A 23864-nucleotide genomic window follows, 5' to 3' on the forward strand; every position below is an offset into this window, starting at 1 on the left:
TTACCTATTTTAACTCCAATGTGTGTGAAATCAGAAAAACTGGGGCTTAATTGCACAGCCAATATCATAGTGTGAAGTTCTGTCATAAATGATTTATTAATTAAAAATACCTGTGTCTGTGTGCTGCTCCTATATTCTAACCAAACTTGCTAAATATGGTCAGAGCAGTAATGTTGATGATATTAGTGCTCTGACCATATTGGATTGAGGTGGCTACGTCCATCTTTTATATAAAGTCTAAGCTTGTGTCTTGTATTGCTGCAGTTGCATAAGAGGGAATGAAAGAGTCGCTATTTTCGTTCTCATATCCCCACTGTAAGACTGTATGCTATCAAAATGATTTTAAAGCTGTGTTTTTAAGGTAAAATCTTTGTATAATGTTGCTTTACGATACAGAGTAATGCTGCATTCATCTTCAGAATTGCTTTTCAAGTATGAAGTGTACGCATGCATGAATAAGTGATGACTGTGTTCCACTTAAATGCACATGTTTGTGCATTTATTAAATCATACAGTAGTGTGCAGACAGCCACACGCATGCAAACTGATAAAGTAAGTGTGCTATACAATTTCACATATTAAAACTATAGGCCGCCTTGATGATATGCACAAGTCATGACAGTGAGATGATTTCCATTCAAACGTAGAGAAGAATTGGCACAATTGATTTTTCTAAATTGTGTCACTTGCATTTTAAGTTGGATGTTAAATGCATACGGGTAGTTTGAGGAGAAAAAGGCTGTCAAAAGAAAAAAGAATGCACTGCCTTACATGTTGAATAATAATGCACAGAGGTCATTACTTTATCTTTACTTGTGTGATGTTTGCATACGGGATGTGTGCAATGATTGAACTTTGGAATTTGGTTTGCATGTTGCGTGCAACCCGTTATTACTCAGCAGGAGAAAGACATTTATATGGAAATGAATTGTACGGGGTAATCAGCTTGGCATTTGTGTAATTGTGGCTTGGCTGCTAAAACATTTTTTACTATGACTTGATGTCACAGCTTTCATCTAGAATGCATTCACCTTTTATAATTAGTTCTCATCCAATTTAAAATATATAGGAAGCCTTATCCGTTTGGATTGAATTCTGCCATGAGAAACCTAACTGCTGACATTTCTAATTAAATCACAGCCTGTAATAAATCTATAGTTTGTCTTAATCCAAATGACAGTGAAAGAAGATAAACTTCAAACCTCAGGACAATAAAAATGAGAACATTTAAATTAGGGTGGCAACATGTCCTATTTTACAGGCCTGCTTTTAAGTGGAGCATCCTTGTATCCGGAGAGTCAGTGAAATATATCAAAATGTCCTGGTTTCAGCTGTCGGGTTGTCATATTTGTCAATTTCGTCACACAGCACTGACCACACAGGCAAAGAAATCTCTGCAAAAGTATGTTATTATAGACCTGTCTCCATTTCTTTTGCAATTTACTGGATAGAAAAAAATACTGAGTAAACACAAACGTTTCCTGTTGGTTTTCTCTCACTTCTTCCAACTCATCATTTCATGAATGTCTCTATTGTTTCTTGTTTTCACATCTGTTCTTACAAAAATTGTAAAAAAGAAAAAAAAAAGAAGTATCTGAATGTTGGGGCTCCAGAAAAATACCACAAACCTGCAAATTTACCAAAATGTAAAAATATGGAAATATTCTTTAGTTAAAGTATGAAAAATTCAGTGTTTTTACAAGCTTAAGATTAAAATACATTTCTGTAGCTTGACGAAACCATAAGAAACAAAATCCTACCTACTCTTTGGTCTGAATGGCAAAGACATGCCAATGTCTGGAGATAAACAGCACTCATCACCTGGCCTCTACCATCCCTATGGTGAAGCATAGCGGCAGCAGTATCATGTTGTGGGGATGTTGTCTGGCAGCAGGAACTGGCAGGCCTGTAAACCAGTACAAGGGAAAGATGCAATGTACAGAGACATCCTTCATGACAACAAGAGCGCTCTGGAACTTAGACAACCCTAAGCACACATCCAAGATAACAAAGGAGTCGCTTCTGGAGCACTCTGTGAATGTTATCAAGTGGCCCAGCCGAATTCCAGACTTGAACTCAACTGAACGTCTGTGGAGAGATCTGAAAATGGCTGTGCAGCAATAACACCCATCCAGCCTAATGTAGCTTGAGAGGTTTAAAAGTCTTTAACAAAGACTGTGAATACTTATATACATGTTTTATTTTTGTTTCTTATTTATAATTATTGGTAGAATATCAAGCAAACATTTTTTTTTACTTTGTCATTAAGAGTTATTGCATTTAGAATCTTGAGATGAATTGAATCCATCTTGGAGTAAGGCTTTAGCATGACAAAATGTGGAACAAGTCAAATACTGTAAACACTTTCCGGATGCACTGTAAGTGGCTTTCTTGTTACAGCATCCCTTCAGTCCTTCCATTACTCATCTTGTTCAAGCAAATGTAAATAAAAAAAACCAAACGTGTATAATTTGTGGGATTTTTAATGCCTTTGTTATAAAGACTCCTTGTCATGGTCCGCGGCCCGGCGTCCGAGGAGCTGATGCGATGCTCACGCCCACGGGCGTGGCTGTTAACTCTACACCTGCATCTCATCCCAGGCGATTATCAGGTGGACTACTTGATCCAGCCCAGCCTGCTGCTCCACGCCAGTCCGTAATCGTCTCACAGCGGTAACGTATGCCTACAGGGAAGCGATTGTGAAAACCCTCATTTGTCTGCATGAGCGCTGATTTCTCCCTGTGCACTCAGATAACTGCTCGGCGTGTTTTTGAGCCACCTGCCTGTCCACCTGCCCGCCTGGAGTTTTTTGATCACCTTCAGTATCCCTCACTTTGCCTTCCCTGGAGCTCCCCGCGGACCTTCACCCCTCCCTCCGGCTCTCACGGCCCCGCTTTGACTGTAAGACTCAAACTCTCCCTCACGTGTGCCGCTTTTCCCCGCATCCCAGTAATTCTTCTCTTTTTCTGTTGCAGCCTCCCTCAGTCCCGTTTTCGGCGTTCCTGCGCGACTCTTCTCCCGGTGCCTTGGTTTCTCTAGTTTCACGTGTGTTTTCCTTAACCCTCCCGGGACACCTTTAGTTAGAATAAAGTTTATTTTCTCGTACTCCTGCGTGTGTGTTGGCTCTGCTTCTGGGTTCAGCTTGTGCACTGAACTTCGGTTCATGACAGTACGGACTGGCCAGTATGGACCCAGCAGAGCCACTACGCTCCGCTATTAACAAACAGGGCGCTATTCTCGGTCGCCACGATCAGCAGCTCCAGTCACTCCAAGACCGTTACCAGGAGCTCAGTGACACTCAGGATCAGCTGCGGGTCAACCAGCCCGACCCCGTGCACCGCAGCGTTTCACCTCCTCCGCTGGAACCCTTCCACGGTGAATTAGACCTGTGTGGGGGGTTCCTTTTCCAATGCTCCTTATTTTTCAGCCGCACGCCGCACGCCTTCCCCACGGATGCTGCTAAGATTTCCCACTTTGTTGGGTTGTTACGGGGACGGGCTTTAGCATGGGCTGAGGCTTATTTAACCTCTCACCCCATTCGTAGTTGTGATTTCGACGATTTTCTGGAGGAGTTCAAGGCGACGTTCTCTCCTCCTGTCTCGGAGGACGACGCCGCACAGAAAATACTCGCGCTCCGTCAGGGCGGCGTAGTATTGCTGAGTATATAGTCGAATTTCGTACCAGGGCGGTTGCTGTGGGTTGGCCCGATTCGGCCCTCCGTGGGGTCTTTTTACGGTCGCTGAACGATCAGATGAAAGACCAGCTAGCGTTCCACGAGGAAACGAAATCCTTTGAAGAATTGGCTTCCCTCGCCCGCAGGATCGATAGACGCCTGCGGGAGAGGGATGCCGAGCGGCGGCTTAAGCCCTTGAGTCCCGTATTGCGCCCCGGGATTCGGGCCTCTTCGTCCCCTCCCGTGGCTGCGTGCGCGCGTCCTCCGTCGCCTCCTCCGCCCGAACCCATGCAAATCGGACGCTCTCGGCTTTCTCCGGAGGAGAGGGAACGCCGCTTTCGGGCTGGGGACTGCCTGTACTGCGGGAAGTCCGGTCATCACATCGCTGTTTGCCCGGTCCGCCCAAACGAACCGGCCCACCGGTAAGTCCGGGGATACGGGTGGGCAGCACGTTAAGCACAACTAGACCCCGATTGTTACTGTCTGTTACCATCGTAACTAACAACCAAACTTTCACATGCCCCGCGCTGGTGGACTCCGGGGCGGAACAGAACCTCATGGACGAGAGACTGGCTAACAAGTTAGGGTTATCACTTACTCCACTTGAACCGCCCATCCCCGCGTCTACGTTGAATAATCAGGTGTTTGCCTTTATCACTCACCAGACCGAGCCTGTACGGTTAATCACATCAGGAAACCACAACGAGCGGCTTTCTTTTTTCACTTTTCCCTCCCCTGACACCCCGCTTATCTTAGGCTATCCCTGGCTACAGAGACATAACCCTCATATTGATTGGGCTGGGAGAAGAATCACCAGCTGGAGTTTGTTTTGCCTGGCGAACTGCTTACGATCAGCCGTTCCCCCCTCCTCAGCTGAACGGATTCCTGTTCAGCCACAAGCACCAGACCTCTCTTCCATTCCCCCCGAATATCACGATTTACAGCAGGTGTTTAGTAAGGACAAGGCGCTCTCGCTGCCACCTCACCGTCCGTATGACTGCGCTATTGATTTACTCCCGGGAGCTTCGCTGCCCTCTAGCAGATTATACAACCTGTCTCGTCCCGAAAGAGAAACTATGGTGAATTACATCCAAGAGTCGCTAGCAGCAGGAAGAATTAGGCCGTCATCCTCCCCCGTTGCTGCGGGTTTTTTCTTTGTAGGAAAGAAGGACGGGTCGCTCCGCCCGTGCATCGATTACCGGGGTTTAAACGACATCACTGTCAAGAATAAATACCCCCTCCCGCTAATCAACTCTGTTTTCCAGTCGCTCCAGGAAGCCACGGTTTTTACTAAGCTGGACCTGCGGAATGCCTATCATCTGGTTCGAATACGAGAAGGTGACGAATGGAAAACCGCATTCAATACTCCATTAGGGCACTTTGAATATTTAGTGATGCCGTTTGGTTTAACTAACGCCCCGGCGGTTTTCCAAGCCCTGGTCAATGACGTGTTACGGGATTTCCTGAACGTGTTTGTTTTTGTGTATCTGGATGATATCCTGGTTTTTTCCAAAACGCTTGAGGAGCATCACGTCCATGTGAGGAGCGTACTACAGCGGCTGCTCGAGAACAGACTGTATGTCAAGGCAGAGAAGTGTGAGTTCCACACTGCATCCATTTCCTTCTTGGGCTACGTCCTAGCAGGTGGGCAGGTGAAGACCGACCCAGTGAAGGTCAAGGCGGTCCTAGAGTGGCCGGTCCCGGAGTCACGGAAGAAGCTCCAAAGCTTTCTCGGGTTTGCGAACTTTTATCGCCGCTTCATCCGGAATTACAGCCAAGTGGCCACGCCTCTCACCCAGCTCACCTCATCTAAGGTACCTTTCACCTGGTCTCCAGAGGCCCACGCGGCCTTCGTTAAGTTAAAGCACTTATTCACATCCGCACCTATTCTAACCCATCCCGACTCCTCTAAACAGTTTATCGTTGAGGTTGACGCGTCTGATGCTGGAGTTGGAGCAGTTCTCTCCCAGCGATCCGGGCCTCAAAACAAACTCCGGCCGTGCGCCTACTTCTCGCGCCGACTCACCCCCACGGAGAAGAACTACGACATCGGCGACAGGGAACTCTTGGCTATTAAACTCGCCTTAGAAGAATGGCGCCACTGGCTGGAGGGGGCTAAACAGCCCTTCCTCATATGGACAGATCATAAAAATCTAACGTACCTGAGAACTGCCAAGAGATTAAATCCACGCCAAGCCCGCTGGTCTCTGTTCTTCGCTCGCTTTAACTTCACTCTCTCCTATCGTCCAGGGTCACGGAACATCAAGCCCGATGCGCTCTCCCGTCTATATACCTCCGACGATGAAGCGTTCTCTCCCGCCACCGTCCTACCCGCCGCCTGCGTGGTGGGCACTCTCACCTGGGAAATCGAGGAGACCATTCGCCGAGCTCTCCCGGAGGACCCTGATCCAGGTACCGGTCCACTTGGGCGGCGCTTCGTTCCCGCTGCCGCCCGTGGGCGGTCATCCACTGGATCCATACCGCACGATTCACGTGCCACCCAGGCGTGAGTAGAACGATACACCTCCTCAGAAGACACTTCTGGTGGAAGTCACTAATAAAGGACGTGAGAGCTTACGTGTCTGCTTGTGCCGTCTGCGCTCGTAATAAATCTTCCACCAAGCACCCCGTAGGTCAGCTCCACCCGCTCACTACACCCCACCGGCCATGGTCTCACATCTCCCTAGACTTTGTTACCGGTCTCCCTACCTCCTCCGGGAAATGTGTAGTCCTCACCGTTGTGGATAGATTTTCTAAGGCCGCTCATTTCATCCCGCTGACAAAGCTGCCTTCGGCCGCGGAGACAGCCCAAACATTAATCACTGATGTTTTCAGACTCCACGGAATCCCCCTTGAAATCGTCTCCGATCGGGGGCCCCAGTTCTCCTCACAAGTGTGGAAGACCTTCTGCTCCATTCTAGGCGCTAGGGTCAATCTGAGCTCCGGTTTCCACCCGCAGTCCAACGGACAGACCGAACGTCTAAACCAGGAGCTGGAGACTATGCTAAGGTGTGTAGCCAGTCAAAATCCCTCCTCTTGGGCCACTTACCTGCCTTGGGTGGAGTACGCCCATAACACTCTCACCTCGTCCTCCACCGGGTTATCCCCATTCGAAGCGTCCCTCGGTTATCAGCCTCCGCTCTTTCCAGAAGAGGAACTAGCCCTCTCCGTCCCGTCAGCTCCACATCACCTCCGGCGCTGTCAACGGGTGTGGCGCAGCGTGCGCCGGGCCCTCCTGCGCGCGAAGGAACGGCACGCGCACTATGCGATCGCCGCCGTGCCCCGGCCCCTGAATATCGTCCGGGACAAAAGGTCTGGTTGGCAGCTGGAAACATCCCGCTTCGGGGCTCGTCTCGAAAACTGGCACCCCGCTTTATTGGACCGTACGAGGTGGACCGAGTCATCAACCCGGTGGCAGTCAGGCTCCGACTTCCGGCCTCTTGGCGGGTGCATCCCACGTTCCATGTCTCTCAGATTAAACCGGTCCGCCGCAGTCCTCTGTGCCCGCCTCCCGAGCCCCCTCCTCCCGCACGGCTCGTCGGCGGCCATCCTGCCTATGCGGTCCGACGGATCCTGGATGCGCGCCGGCGCGGGCGGGGTTGGCAGTATCTCGTGGACTGGGAGGGGTACGGCCCCGAGGACCGCCTCTGGGTCCCGCGCTCCTTCATTCTGGATCCCCGTCTCATCTCTGCCTTCCATGCTTCTCTCCGCAGGCAGCAGTCCGGCCGGCCGCCTGGGGGCGACCCTTGAGGGGGGGTACTGTCATGGTCCGCGGCCCGGCGTCCGAGGAGCTGATGCGATGCTCACGCCCACGGGCGTGGCTGTTAACTCTACACCTGCATCTCATCCCAGGCGATTATCAGGTGGACTACTTGATCCAGCCCAGCCTGCTGCTCCACGCCAGTCCGTAATCGTCTCACAGCGGTAACGTATGCCTACAGGGAAGCGATTGTGAAAACCCTCATTTGTCTGCATGAGCGCTGATTTCTCCCTGTGCACTCAGATAACTGCTCGGCGTGTTTTTGAGCCACCTGCCTGTCCACCTGCCCGCCTGGAGTTTTTTGATCACCTTCAGTATCCCTCACTTTGCCTTCCCTGGAGCTCCCCGCGGACCTTCACCCCTCCCTCCGGCTCTCACGGCCCCGCTTTGACTGTAAGACTCAAACTCTCCCTCACGTGTGCCGCTTTTCCCCGCATCCCAGTAATTCTTCTCTTTTTCTGTTGCAGCCTCCCTCAGTCCCGTTTTCGGCGTTCCTGCGCGACTCTTCTCCCGGTGCCTTGGTTTCTCTAGTTTCACGTGTGTTTTCCTTAACCCTCCCGGGACACCTTTAGTTAGAATAAAGTTTATTTTCTCGTACTCCTGCGTGTGTGTTGGCTCTGCTTCTGGGTTCAGCTTGTGCACTGAACTTCGGTTCATGACACTCCTCTGTTTGCCACAATATTAACAAAGGATCCACACAGAGGTTGAGCCTACTATTCCATCCCAAACAGAAAGGTTAAGCTCTTTATTGAACAGTTCGTTATACTACACTGTGCTTCAGAGGCTCAATAACCCCGCACAGAAACTCACTCATGGTAAAACATCTCTTTGCATCAAACAACAACTGTCAGTGCATTACCAGGAACAGTTAAGAGTCACGTAACAGTAACAGATGTAAATAACACAGTTTCCTCGTCTTAAATAGTAATACATGTTCCCAAGGCGTAATGGGAGATAACTAGCCGCTCCCAACACGCCACAGTATTATAACATATTATAATTTAAGTGTTAGAAGAGAGGCTGCTAATGTGAGGGACTTTTATCATAGTTTCCAGTAGAGAACTATGATAAAGTGTAGCTGGGTAGGTTATGCTCCCTGCTCTGTTTCTCCTCTCTCTCTCTCTCTCTCTCCTCCACTTGTTGTTGTTGTGCTGAGTGGTGGCTCACATGCAATTTCATTAATGGGCAGTGTCTCCCACAGCATAAAGTAATCTGGGCTTTGAGTCTCACTCAGTATTCCTTTGCCTTCTTCTGGGCAGGATTTATGCTCTCATCAGTTTGTGGGTTTAATCGAGATGGCTCGATTGTGTCTTACGACAGTCGGCTACATGCCTGTCCCTTTGTTGGCTTAAACAATTAGAAGTATGGTGAAGCTACAAACACACTGTTTATAGTTTTGCTGGCTATTCGCTTTCAGCTGTTGTGGAGGAAATGACAATATAACTACCAGTAGATGTGATACAGCTTTCTTTTACTTTGGTGAGTGGCTTTGGAGGCAGTGTGCTTATTGGGTTTAATTGTTTAACATAAGCAAGTATGTGTTTATTATCCTGCCAACAGCATTTGCTTCCAGTGAACTGCCAAAAACGGGTAAAACTTAAAGGGTTAAGGCTACAGGATCACAGAAACTGTTTTCTATCCCTCTCCAATGGAAACCTAAAAAAACACTATTCATTTTCGGCAGCAAAACTATATAGTGTAACAGTTTGGAAATAGATACCGTACTACAAAATAAGTCACCACTCCATAATGCTGATATTGTGGGGCACGTTCAGTGAAGAGCAGAGCTGAGTCTATGTTCAGAAAGCCCCTTGTGGACAAAGGTAACTCCAAGAAAGCTGGTACTCCTGGAAGTCCAATGGCAGGAGATCTGCTAAGGTGGTCTCACAAAGCCCAGGGACAGTGAATGAAATGGGAGAAGATCAAAAAAGCAAAACTCAACTCCTAAATATGATAGAATAATACAAATAATACGTTAACATCAGAATCTGAGCTTTAAAATGTGTGAACCACAGGCAATGACCAAGTGTCATCCTAGCCTAATCAATAAAACAGAGCTGTGGTGTGTGGCTCTTTTTGGAACAGCTGAAAACCATGTCATGTCATTCAGAATTTTTTACCCATGAGTAAGTACTTAAAGAGCTTCTACTCGTCTGACAGTAAACACAACTTGTCGCACATTCAAGTGCTTTAGTGTGGAAATGTTAAGAAAAAAGAACAAAATGTGTGTTTTATCTTTCATAACTGTTGTGTTCTGGGATGTGCACTGTGAGGATTCATGACAGATCCCAAATGGCCATGGAAATGGGAACACTTTTACTAGTTTCGCTCCATCGCCTTTGTGTGCAAAAAGCATTGACACTGATTGAAAGAGTTACTCTCTTATTACAATTGTCTTACTAATGCAGGTTCATATAAAAAGCACTTTCATTATTATGAAGGAATTTGTTTGCTATGTTTAATGTAACATGTCTACAGAAGAAGACTTTCTTTGATAATTTTTGGACAGTAGCTTAGTTGAAAAAAGTTGAAGCCAGAAATGGAACAAGAACAGAACAGCTACCGAGGAGCAGGCAGCACACCTCCAAGCCCTTACACTGTGTCGTCTTGATGCATGCTCAACCATCCAGGTAAGTAAATCTCCAAAAGTTGATTCTGTTCATCTGGATGTAGCGTTTTGTGGGAGAAACGTTTCGTCACTCATCCAAGTGACTTCTTCAGTCTCAGCTGACTGCAGGTTTCCCCAATTTTATAAACAGTACATTGCATAATGACTGAAACCAGCCCAGTGAAGGAACAATGGGCTGGTTGTTACATAGGTATGCATGTAAACAAAGAATACCTTGTGTGTGTGTGTGTGTGTGTGTGTGTGTGTGTGTGTGTGTGTGTGGGTCAAAGCATGACCCCATATATGACTTCCCTAAACCTGCTGGCCTGGAAGTCCAGCAGTTCATCTAAACAAAAAGCACTTAGACTAAAACACGTTTATCCTACCATAGAACAATAAGACAAGGTACGACCTTTCCCATGCTCCCAGAGTGCTCTGGAATGCACACAAAGTTTGCAGACTATTAAGGATCAGACCTCTACCAATCTACAACTAATTATAAACTCTAAGCATATATAAGTAGATATTTCTAAGCATAAATGACAATCACAATACAAATCTAACACCTATGGTGGTGTTAGATTTGTATTGTGATTGTCATTTATGCTTAGCAGCATATCAAAGTCACTATATTTGTGCAAACAAGTTGCATGTTGTGTGGTTAAATGTTTGTGCATATTGGAGGTATTTCCCCCTTTTTGTTTTAATCAGTATCGAGGTTGTAAAAGTTATGTATCAGATATATTATACAGAAAACTTCTTTAAAAAGTAATACAGTACATTACTCCCAGGAGTAATTTGTCATATTACTTGTTACTATCGCACTTGTCTGTAAGATGACCTGAAGCGCATTGTCTCGTAATTACCTTTTAACAATATAAACCTATAAGCTACATTCTCAGACACCAACACAAATTCCTGCCCTAATGAGGACACAAATAGGATCTTTGTCTTTGTGTTTAGGTATCAACATAAAGCTGACAGCACAAACCAAAGATGAAGACCAGCAAAAAGATTTTAAAGTGATCACCACGGTGATTCAGGTAGAAATGGAGGGTATAAGGTTGAGATGAGATTAGTGGATGACAACAAGAGGCTACAAGCCGCCGAGGAGGCATAGCCAAAATGCTAAACACTACATTACTCGCCTTTAAATCATTTGTTATTATTTATCTCTAGCTGTCTTTCACAGTGTGTCTTTGTCCTGTCTTCCTCCTTGGTTGCAGCAGATTGCCGATCCTCCCTGAGCCTGGTTCTGCTGGAGCTTTCTTCCTGTTGAAAGGGAGTTTTTCCTTCCCACTGTTACCAAAGTGCTTGCTCCCATTTTATTGAGCATGCATCGGTGGTGACTTGTGTGTACTTGGTCCCAGGACGCATTTCGTCCAAAACTCAAACACGGCAATGGCAGAGGAGAGTGGCTAAAAGTTCTAAATATTACCAGTGTTGGGAGTAACGCGTTATTAAGTAACGCGTTACAGTAACTACGTTATTATTGTGGTAACGAGCACGGTAACTAGTTATTATGCCAAAACCAGGAACGCGTTACTCGTTACTGGGATTTAGATAGGCTCGTTACTCGTTACTTCGTGTGGTGGATATCGCGGAGCTTCCACAGATTCAATAACATTAGCAAGTGGTGGAAGCCAGCAGGTGGATGAAGGAAAAGGGAGGCAAGAGGAGAGACCCGAAGCGGCCGCCCGTCCGAGTGTCAGGTGAACTGAACTTCAGGTAAGAAGTTATGACCTGCAGTCTATCTGGGTCAGATATAAACCAAGTTTAGGTGGAGTTTATTTTTGGTATGCTGACATTTTCGTACTGCGTGCTAGCTAGCATGACGGAGTTTCTATACAGCTGTGTGGGTGCTATGTTACTGATGTTGAACTTTATTTTGTTCATATGGTTAATTATTAGAGTTGCCAACCGTCCCCTAAAAAACAGAATCGTCTTGTATTCAGAGAAAATATTACGCGTTTCGTACTGAGGTGAAAAGGAACACAGTTTGTCCCGGACTTCAGCTACAATGAAAAAGACACAAAGCTGAAGCTGCACAGCTGCCTCTTCTTCTCTCATTCTCTCCTCTCCTGTTTCTACTTCAATCACGAAACTGATCAATGATCAGCTGATCGGCTTTTCTCTCTTGTTTATTTATCGCCCACTTTGCGCCAGAAAGAGGAAACCAGCGGATGTCGCGTTAAACAACAGCAGCACGTTTAAGCTTGATCAGCTGTTGTTAGAATTTATTTAATATTAATTTCTAGTATCAGCTGATGTTTGCTGGAGCCACAGCTGTAAAGCTGCTGGTCATGATATGGGTTTGGTTATCTGGTGAGAGGGAAACATGCAGATGAAACCAGGAGATGTCCTTACTGAATCATCAGAGCTGAACAGGTGATGTAGAAACAGGTTTACCTTGTAGGTGACATGAATGAGTTGAAGGGAAGTTATGAACTGTTTCTGAGAGACAAATAACACCAGGATCCTTTTCTAAGTAGCTGACAGCTGGTAACTGTGCAGGGGCGGGTCTAGCAAAGTGTTGCCAGGGGTCCATTTAGGGCATTAACAGGGAAAGGGGGGGGGCAAGGAAATAGTTTTCTTTATTATTCTCATTTAAAATGTCTCGCTTTTAAAAAAAAAATTATCTGAGTCTTACAACAAACAATTGATAGATTGATACATATATACCATCAGAACAGTGTACATCACTGTCACAACAGTGTTTATTTTCATTCAAAGGCTTTATGATTTTTCCTATAATGGTGGGCCGGTCTCGAGTCAAAATGCCCGGGACGATTTTTTTGTCCCAGTCCAGCCCTGTATGCAGCTCATCTGCAGTCTGGTGTTACCTACATCTTCCTATTCAGAAGGCAGAATTTCCAAGTTCTGAGTACAATCAAAAGCACCACGACTGCAGTTTTTGTGTTGGATGTAAAAAGCAGGCTAGAATCATGGCGGCGGTCAACGACGGTCCAGGCGTCGGATTTCTCTCGTGGAAATGTGCACATTATTTTTTCCTTTCTGTTGGTAGGTGGCACAGTGCACTTGTGGCAAGTAAGCAAGCTAGAAGACTGGCAATCTTGCTGGGTATCCAGTTAGGGAAGCAACACATTAACAAGAGAATTCTGAGTAAAACCAAAGTTACTTTCCCTAGTAACTAGTTACTTTGAAAGTAACGAGTAACTTGAAGTAACTGAGTTACTTTTTTAGAGAAGTAACTAGTAATGTAACTAAGTTACTAATTTAAAGTAACTTACCCAACACTGAATATTACTATTTCTGGGTCACAAAATAATCTTAAAAGATATTTTCAGGCGAGAATGTAGCTGTGTAAACTTCAAATAATTGCTTGATTTATCAAGACATCACATATTTAAAGACTCTGGAACAAAGATGTCATCAAGTACACTGCGGTTCCAATTTTAGAATGATCACGCTGCGTTCTTGGTAGTGATGTGTCAGTCGTGAACAAAATGGCTGTTAGAGCCGGCTCCTTCAAGTGAACCACGCGAGCCGATTCCTTATTGGGAGCCGTGGTTTAGTTTTTTTTCATTCTCTCACCCTCACTCTCGCACTTTTTTTCCACTTCACTCTGCAAGCGAGCCTTGTGCTTTGCGCTAGGAAGAGGGGGGAGGGGCAGTAGTTACACTCTCAGTAGCACAGGAACAGAGCAGGAGGGAAAGAGAGCGAAAGAGAGCCAGGGACAACAACGTCACATTAGAAAGGTATAGTAATCATCCACAACTATTTTCAGTTGCGGATGATAAAGGATTCAGAAAGTTTATTCATGCAGGCCCATATGACAGAGAATGTGCATCTTCTTTTTGTTTTCATATTTTTTCATATTTATATTTAATTCTGTTGTGGTTTGCAGTGTTTTGTGTTGTTTCACTTTAAATTTATTTAAAAGGAAAAAGCTGAAAATAGTTAAATAGTTAAAAGTTGAAATGTACAAACTCCAAAACACGTAAAAACTCCAAAACACATAAAAACTCCGAAGCACGTACAAACTGAGGGAGTGGAACCAGCAGGTGATGGAGAAGGTCATGATGCTTTCCAGGAAGGCATAGTAGAAAGTCATCATGATGGGTGTGCTGACTCCAAAGGAGTTGAGTTTCCTAAGGAGGTATAGCCGTTGGTGACACCTCCTGAGAATCTCCTCTGTATTGGCAGAGAATTTCAGGAGGTTGTCAAAGATGGCTCCCAGGTATTTGTACTCCTCAACTACCTCCACTGGCTTCCCGTGGATGGTGGTGGTGACTGAAGCAGCCAGATCTCTCTGCCTACTGGAGAAGGTCACCACCATCTCTTTGGTTTTGCTCACGTTCAATTCAAGTTTGGAGCTGTCACACCAATTTACAAACTCCTGAAGAGCAGGCGCGTGGTGTTGTGAGGGGCCTGACAGCAGTGACAGGAGAACTGTGTCGTCAGCATATTTAACCAGGTGACAGTTAGGATGAACCGGACCTGATTTGTTGTGAACATTTTGGACTTTGAAACCATCGCGGTGAGTCAGAAGCTGTTAAGCTAACCTTGAAGCTAAAAAGCTAACAAGAAGTTAACAGGGAATATAATGGCCCAATTTCAATGTTGTAGATCTGCACGGGTGCGGATGAAGCGGACAAGATCCTCTCTGAGAGTTGAACATTAGAAGCGTGCTGGTGAGTTAAACTGGGACTGGGCGAATCAGGCTAATTGAAAAGCTAACTAGCTAATGCTCATAGCTGTAGCTGACCAGTTTTCACTGTGGGAGAACACACGGGGTTTCTTATGGAGTTCAGCTACTCTGAGCACTCAGCTTGTGTGCTGATGATGGTTTAGTATTACTTGTTGAATATTAAACGCACTAAAATAAGATGTTGGGATAAGTTAATTTGATCTTAAAGGTCATGAATCTATTTTATTTTTTTGTTACATTTGATGCTCGAGCAGCACTGTATAGATGTCCCTGCATATTCTTATTGTGCCAGTGCCTTACCACATACTGTAAAACTACAGCCTGTGGGCTTTTGTATATTTTTTGGTAATTTTATTCTGTACATTGAGTGTAAGTAACATGTTGCTTCATTGCTATGCAGTGCAAAGCAATGCTCCTGTAATTCAGTTAAAGGGGCAGTACTATAAAAAATAATCTACCATAGTTCATGGTTTATTTATGATTTCTGATAGAAATGTGCACCTTGATGATAGAATAAGCTGATTGTGATTTAAAGATTGCATTCATGATTAAGATGCACTGTATAGACTATAGTTAGAAATTAGAATTAATGTTTTGTGCTTGTTTTGTTATAGCACTTACATTATTTACATATGGCCATATATATCATAGTGTGTGAACTGAATTAGTAATAGCCCTGTTGTTTACAGGCTAGGTTTTTTTTGTGGGATCGTGAGACCTGGATTTCTTCCTGACGAGGAAGATGGCGAGCCTTTCCCTTTGAACCGAACCACAGCCATTCCGAGTTGGCCCAGAAGGGCAGGTTGCTCTTCTCTCACGAACAATTGCAACAGTGCGGTAGGACGAAATTGCACCAATCACAGACTTTTGACCTTTTGGATTTGACTTGACTGAACACTGACTATTAAGCCGGCAAGACTGACATATCTGAGCTCAGATAGGATTCTGATGGTTATTATTATTGCTGTCACTGTACTTTATTTTATGTTTTCATTCCTGTTTATGAAGTGCTGTTAAACGTCTTGATGCATTCTCAGTCATCCAGGAAAGTAAATCTCAAAAGTTGAATCTGTTCATCTGGATGTAGCGTTTTGTGGGAGAAACGTTTCGCCACTCATCCAAGTGACTTCTTCAGTCTCAGCTGACTGCAGGTTTCCCCAAACCTTATAAACAGTACATTTCCATAATGACTGAAACCAGCCCGCTGAAGGAACAATGGGCTGTGAGGTGAAACCTGCAGTCAGCTGAGACTGAAGAAGTCACTTGGATGAGTGGCGAAACGTTTCTCCCAGAAAACGCTACGTCCAGATGAACAGATTCAACTTTTGGAGAAGTGCTGTTAAATTGTTTCTAAATAGTTCAATACAATTCAAAGCAACTTTATCTATGGCTCCACTCATTCTTCTCCACGCAACTCACTTTATCCCTCCTACGAATCTAGCTATTGGCCGATTCTCTCCATCTTGCTTTAACTTCCCCTACCCTATCCTGTACTTGGCTACAGCATCATCAACACCTCTGCGTGCACGGTAAGCAAACTGGAGTGGGTCCATCAGGGGGTCAGTCTCCATGGCCTTCATCACCAGGGAGGTGAGGGCCACAGGACGAAGATCATTCAGAGACTTTGGGTTGTTTCTTTTGGGGATGGGGATGACTGTGGAGTGTTTCCACAGTGTTGAAATAGAGTCCGGAACACACTTCCTAGTTGCCCTGCACAGTGCCTCAGAACTCGACTGCTGATGTTGTCAGGGCCAGGTGAGCTCCTCTCCCTGGTCCTCCTGAGGGCTCTCACCACATCCTCAAGTCTTAAAGGTGAGTGCAGAGCTGCCAGGTTTGAGTGAGGATCTGGACTCCTCAAGCTGGGCCATGTTGTCCGTCTCAAACCTGGTGTAGAAAGCGTTGAGGTCGTCAGGGAGGGAGGAGGGGTTGCTGCCCTCCACCTGGATGGTTCTGGGGGTGGTGACCGCAGTAGTCACAGAGGCCATGGTTTTGAGGCCCTGCCAGGCTGAGTGGAGGTCCCCTGTGGTGAATTTTTTTTCAACTGTGTTTTTATACTCCAGTTTAGCAGTTTTTATGGCCCTCTTCACCTCCCTGTGGACATCCTTTTTGTCCAGTGCAGAGCCGGTGAAGAAAATCCTCTTTTTTTTATTAAGGATTTCCTTGAGTTCCTTGGTGATCCAGGGTTTTTTGTTGGGGTAGATGGAGACTGTTTTTGAGGGGATAATGTTGTCAGCACAGAGGGAGATGTATGATGTCACCGTGTTGACTTGTTCGTCGATGTCATCAGAGGGAGAAAGAAGGCTGTCCCAGTCAGTGGCTTCGAAACATCCTTGTAGGGTGAGGATACTTTCCTCTGTCCACTGCTTCATGTTTTTGGTGAACTTTCCTCCCCCCCCCTTTATACAAAACAGAAGAACAAAAAAAAGAAAAGAAAGAAAAAAAGAAAGAACCCCCCCCCCCACACACACACAATAAGCAGTGTGAGACATGTAAACGGAAAACTGATACAGTATATATAATTCGGTCTACCAGTCATTTACACATATCTCCTGACAAACTCAACCCGCCAATGAAGTGGGGCTGCCCCTCTCACTATGGTTTTCTTCAGATCATCAGGTAAGTAATCCAATAGCGGGCGCCATATATCCCAAAAAATATCATTATTGCCACTTAATTTTGCACTCAGTCTTTCCATTGGTAATACTCTAAAAATTTCTTTATACCACTGAGTTATTGTTGGTGGTTTTTCATTAATCCAATTAAAAAGAATACATTTTCTTGCCAAAAACAGTAATTTACATAGAAGTATATGTTTGTTTTTATCTGGAAATTTGTTCGAAATTGGCAGCCCCAATAGATACTGAGCTGGATCTTTTTGTATTCTGCTTTTAAATATACCTTTTAGTTATTTTGTTACACAGAGCCAGAATTTTGAGATTTTTGAGCAAGTCCAAAGACAGTGCAAGTAGGACCCCGTCACAGATTTACATTTAATACATTGTGCAGACCTGCTCGGATCTATTTTATTCAGAAAAATAGGTGTTCTATGCTGTCTATGTAAAATTTTATATTGTATTTCTTTAAATCTGTTACTAAGAAATAAAGAATGCACAGATTGTATGCACTCACTCCAGGCATGATCATCACACTGACACTGGAGGTCACCCTCCCAACTCCTAATCAGTTTTCCAATATTGTGTTTGTTATAACCTTGTAGTGCATTGTAAAACTGTCTTATAGTACTATTATCTGCACTTAAGTGTAAAAAGAAATTTTCCATGGGTCCTAGTTGCATTGTATTATGCAAAGTATCAAAACTTGAAGTAATTAGGTGACAAGCCTGTAAAAATGCAAAAAAATCCATTTGATATATACCATATTTCTTTTGGAGCTGCTCAAAAGACATACAAACATTCCCATCAAACAGATCACCCACCACACGTATTCCTGCACCAAACCATCTCTGAAATACTGCACTTTTCATTCCCGGTGTAAAGTGCCGATTATTTATAAAAGGTGTTAGATAACTAAGTATAGGATTACTTTCAGTGTATTTAGTCATATCACGCCATGTTTTTAAATAAGTATCAATCATTACTTTGTTATGTTTTTTATTATATTTACTCACTAGTTCGCTTAGAAGATTAAATGGCCGACATGTCCAGGCTTCGAGGGGATCATCTGTCTCTTTTAGATATGCGTGGATCCATTCATGTATAACTCTACTATGACATGACCAGTTATACAGCAAGATGTTAGGAAAGGCAAGACCCCCTTTATCTTTGGGCAGCTGTAACGTTTTCATACTTAATCTGGGTTTCTTACCCCTCCAAATAAACCTTGACAGATCTTTGTCAATTTCTTTTACAATTTTTTGGGTAAGTGTTATTGGGAGCATTTGTAAGGGATATAAAAGCCGGGGCAACACATTCATTTTAATTAAATTTATTCTTCCCATCCAGGAGACCGGGAGATCCATACATCTGGAAAGATTTTTTTTGATGCTTTTATGAACTATGTCAATGTTCTGTTTCAATATACTTCTTATATTAGGTGAAATGTGTATCCCCAAGTACTTAAATCCCGAACCCGACCAGGTAAATGGGATATTGCATGTCCTAGGCAAATTTCCTAGTGGCATAGCAATAGTTTTATTCATATTAACCTTATACCCGGACAGATATCCAAAGGTTTTGTAAGGAAGGAAGTATTATTTTTCTGTTATTTTTATTATTTCCATTTATTATTTCATTTTTATTAATTCTATTTTTATTATTTTGTTATTACTGTTGCATCATAATCATATAACAAGCATTTGCATTGACGCATTTATTGAAGTATTGGTATTGTATTCATAGGGTTAAACATATTGGCACCCAATTAATTAGTCTTTAGTACAGGTCCAGTGAGAACCATTTTAAACTGTTGAGTTGAATCTATAATTCTAAAGGCTTTTGAATGTTTTTATACTCTTACACTGAAGTCCAGACTTCAGTGTGTGAAAGACTGAGTTGCAGGCTGACAGGAAACTGCAGGTTTGCAGGGCATGCTTTCTGCAGAAGTGAAACCGAAAGCATAGTCTGAGTGCAAGTTATTTTGAGCAGGTTATTTTGTATTATCTTTTATGCATCTATATCTTTGATTAAGCTTGTAGTAGAGGTTCTTGATTGAAACAGTTGTTTAATACATTTTACATATAAGTCAAGATCATTACACACAGGATGGCCTTAGCCTGGTTGCCTAAGCCGAGGTCAATTAAAGTGCAGCACGAGGATCACACATGCACAGACATACACACACACACACACACCAGAAGCCAGTGTCCTTTAATTGTGTCACAAGTTGTCAAACAGAACATTTGTGGTTTTGAGTTGACATATCCATGTATTGTATCTGATGACGCAAGAGGGGGCGTTATACCCCGATGCATAAAGACTGTATTTTGAAGTTTGGAGATGAGATTTTGATGCTGTCTGCGCACAGGGTCAGCTCATTCTCCCACGCGTGTGTTTCATTAAAATCATCGTTTGACTCCACGTGGCAGGGTCAGTGTGTTATTCCGATTTCCTCCATCTCTCCTTGACCTAAAATGAACCTTAACAGTTTCTATAATTGATAATACAGAGGGTATAGAATCCTGGGGATTGGTGACAAACAGCAGAACATCGTCTGCGTATAGTACAATTTTAAATTCAAATCCTTGAATTTGGTATCCAGATATACTTTGATTATTTCTGATGGCCTCTGGCAGTGGTTCAATAACTAAAGCGAAAATTAATGGAGAAATCGGGTCCCCCCTTGGTGAACTTTCCAATCCTCTTGGTGACTGGGGTGTAAGCAGGGGCCAGCAGGATGGTGTGGTGGTCTGCTGAGCCGAGAGGGGGGAGGGGTAGGGCTTTAAATGCATCTGGTACCAACACGTTCTCACTCCCAAAGCGTAACATTTTACGCTAGATGACAAATCGTCAACATATTACGTTTTCGGGCACCCAACGCGTTCTTACGTGACGACATCGGAAAACTGCGGACACATGAGAACCGTTTGGACTCAATCTACACATCTTCGCTTTTTCCCTTAAAATCGCTTGGGAAAACACTATTTCACGTCATTAAAGTGCTGGTTAAGGTTTAGGGATAAGGTTATGGTTAGGTTTAGGGATAAGGTTAGGTTTAGGTGTAGGGATACGGTTATGGTTAAGGTTAGAAATAAGGTTATGGTTAGGCATAAGGTTATGGTTAAGGTTACAAATAAGGTTATGGTTAGGCTTAGGGATAAGGTTAGGTTAGGTTAGGTTTAGGGCTGCAATACAGGGCTAGAACCCGCCGCGTACCATAACAACGTGGAAGGTCACCTTTCGCGTTCCTCAGGAACACCGCGGGACGTGACAAAACATCTGGATGTTACGCCTCGGGAGTGAGAACGGGCTCCTGGTACAGAGTCATAGCATTTATCCAGAGTCTTCCCCTGACGTGTGTTGCATGAAACATACTGTTGGTATCTTTTAAGCAACTTGTCAGGGGAACAGTGATTGAAATCACCCAGGATGAACTTGGGAGAGTCCGGTGATAATTGTTCCAGTTTGTACAGAGTATTGGTGAAGTACTCTGTGGCTTTAGCTGCATTAGCTCTGGGGTGGATGTAAACCAAGATGATGAAAAGCTGTGGGAATTCTCTGGGGAGGTAGTAGGGGCGCAGGGAAACAGCCAGAAGCTCGATGTCTGTAGTGCACGGCTTCTCCCTCACAGTGACTGTAGAGCACCAGCTGTTGTTTACATACAGACACACGCCACCGCCATGTTGCTTCCCGGTGCGTTCGCGGTCTCTGTCCAGACGAAGAGATGGTGAAAAGCCATCAATGTGCAGCGCGCTGTCGTCGTTGTCGTTGTTTGTGTGTCTCCCTCTTTAGTCTGGCTCTCACCTCACTCTTCTTTAATCCCCTCCTTGTTATTGTGAGTTTTTCAATTTCCGTGTCCACGGAGTATTTCCTCGGGAAAGTAGTCCGTGGAAGCGGAGCGGAAAAGCCGGAGGCCAGGCTGCAGCTGCGGCTGCAGCTGGATGAGGGAGTCCCTGGTGTAGGTGAGCCTTGGGGTCATGTCGAGTGTCGAAAACAAGTCTGAAAAATCACAAAAATGAGGAAAAGGAAACGAATACAAATATACCGAGTAGACGGCAAAATACAATAACAAAAAGAGCATTAAAGTTAGAAAAAGAATGCAAAACTGCTCAGCTGACTGGCCGGTCGACCGCACGAGCAGCGACCCAGAACCGGAAAAAATAAATACACAAACAATACACATATGCTTTCAATTGTGTAATTTAAGTGATCTAGGTAGCTCTGTTTTGGAAGTTCAGTTAACGCTAGAAATGTGTTTTGGAGTTTGTACGTGCTTTGGAATTTGTACATACTTTTTGGAGTTTGTACGTGCTTTGTCTCTTGGGGCCTTGTCTCTTATTTATATATATTTATATATAAACATATATAAATAAAACCACGTGTTTTTTTTTTACATCAGCAATTCCTTTTGCGCATAATTTTATATTGTTGTTAATAATATAAACAACAAGAGTGTCTCATGACAATGACGTAATAATAAATTAATTAAAGCAACAAAACAACCTGAAGAACCGGTTGGGAGCCGAACGAGCCAGCTCTTTTTAGTGAGCCGAGCCGAAAGAGCCCATTCTCTAAAAAGAGCCAGAAATCCCATCACTAGTTCTCAGGAAGTACAGACTCCCCTGTGAACTTACGAAGTCCGGACTTGTGAGAACGCGAGTACGGACTTGCGTACTTGAGAACTGAGAAACGGCCAGTGATTCCTACAGAGGTCAAAGGTCACCAGTAATATAGTAACTATAGTGTTCTCAAGGAAGACTGCAAGCTATTCACAGCTATTTTCTCACGCAGACTGGAAAAAGTTCTACCAGGCTATCCTCTAATTACTGGAAGGAAATATTAATTTTCAGGGGTCGTCAACTAATTCAGTGTAGTAAAGAAAATGTTGCTGGAAAATATCATTATACTTTAGGACTCCAGGGGGAAAACAAGAATACGCACTCAAAATGTTGGAGACAGTGCGGATCATCAGAAACTAATCACTATCATATTTTGGGGATGCCGAAACCTGGATTTTTACTAGAGGGACATATGCAAAACACTGAATACAGTATATAGACCTGTATTCCACTACAGTTTGAAAACCTCTACCTAGTATTTGTGGCCTGAAACCAGAGATGGGCAGTAACGCATAATGCGTTACTGTTACAGTAACATTACTGTAACGTTAACGCGTTAAAGTAACGCGTTACTGTAATCCCATTACTTTTTTCAAGTAACGAGTAAAGTAAGGGATTACTATTGCAAAAAAGGTAATTAGATTACTGTTACTTTCCTGTAAGCACGCTGCGCGACTGTGTTACTAAAACCGTGATTTTTTGCGAGAGTGTCTCATGACAATGACGTAAGCGAATGTGACGTTCGTGGCAACAGCTGTGTGCAGATCAACAATGGATAGTATATCGAGTGCAGTAGAGAGTATGAGCGTGCAGCGTTTAAAGTGTGGAAGTACTGACCTTACTTTGAGTTTGATTCTGTAAAAAGTGACAAAAACATTAGCGTGTGCTGTTCACTGTGTGGGAAGAAAACTTCTTTTTACAGCGAAAAAACCCCTAAACTTCTGAGCAAGCACCAAATACGCTGCCACTGAAATGTGAAATTCACAGAGAAACTGCCGGATCCTTCCACTGACCGCTGCAACACACCTGCACTAGGGCAAACCTCCCCCTGCCCCCTGCCCCACTCCTGCTATACAGGTGAAAATAGAGCAACAGGACCACTGAGTCTTTGATTTTTTTTATTTTCTGCTGTGTTTTATGTGCATCTATTTGAAATAGTTACTGTAAACACAAAAAACTATTTTATTTTATTTTATCTGCTGGAATATGCAGAAAATAGGTTTAAATGTTAAACAAATTTCTTCCAGTCAGAGAATGTTGCATATAATTTAATGTTTGCTTGATGCATAAAGTTAAAAGATTAAAACTAATAAAACAAGTTTTAAAAAAGAGACTTTTTAATTTGATTACATTTGTATATGATGGATTATGCAGAAAAAGTAGAATTGGGCTGAAAGATCTATTGCTTTATTACCTATTCAGGGTGTAAATCATGTTTTAAAAAGTAACTATGTAACTAAGTAATGGGATTACTTTTTCGGGAAGTAATCAGTAATTAGTTACTGATTACTTTTTTCAAGTAACTTGACCAACACTGCCTGAAACTGAGGAGAGATACAAAGGTGCTGCAAGCTCTTCTGGCTGCCGGTAAAAAGTGTATAATCAGAAAATGACAAAATTCAACACAGTTACAGTGTAAGATTGGTGTCGGATTGCATTGAGAGCATTTGAAAGGAAAAAACTGATATACTATCAGAGAAATTCTACCAAATTTGGAATTATTGGACTGAATTCTTAAATTCAATCAGAGCAGACTCTGTATGAGTTACTAAGGTTTTATATCGACCTCTACCTTCTTGAATGGGAGACCATTCCATAGCAGTGGTGTGCCCAAGCTGGTGACTGGCATAAGGTGTAGGCTTTTGTGGCTTTGGATGGTTCTTCCACATGCTACTGAGGCCTCTTGCTGTTAAATGA

At 43.9% G+C, this 23864-nt stretch overlaps 2 long non-coding RNA genes across 2 annotated transcripts; both read left to right on the top strand.

Annotated features, from left to right (window-relative positions):
- Positions 1-2492: 2492 nt before the first annotated feature.
- On the top strand, positions 2493-3498 carry LOC109200004 (uncharacterized). Its single transcript, XR_002060235.2, has 3 exons — positions 2493-2672; positions 2752-2901; positions 2976-3498. It is a non-coding gene; the product is annotated as an uncharacterized LOC109200004 (long non-coding RNA).
- A 3881-nt stretch (positions 3499-7379) lies between these two features.
- LOC109200005 (uncharacterized) lies at positions 7380-8086 on the top strand. The gene is made up of 3 exons (XR_002060236.2): positions 7380-7597; positions 7677-7826; positions 7901-8086. It is a non-coding gene; the product is annotated as an uncharacterized LOC109200005 (long non-coding RNA).
- The last annotated feature ends 15778 nt before the right edge of the window (positions 8087-23864 follow it).

This window comes from Oreochromis niloticus, linkage group LG2 (genome assembly GCF_001858045.2).
Source record: "Oreochromis niloticus isolate F11D_XX linkage group LG2, O_niloticus_UMD_NMBU, whole genome shotgun sequence".
Taxonomy (NCBI): Eukaryota; Metazoa; Chordata; class Actinopteri; order Cichliformes; family Cichlidae; genus Oreochromis; species Oreochromis niloticus.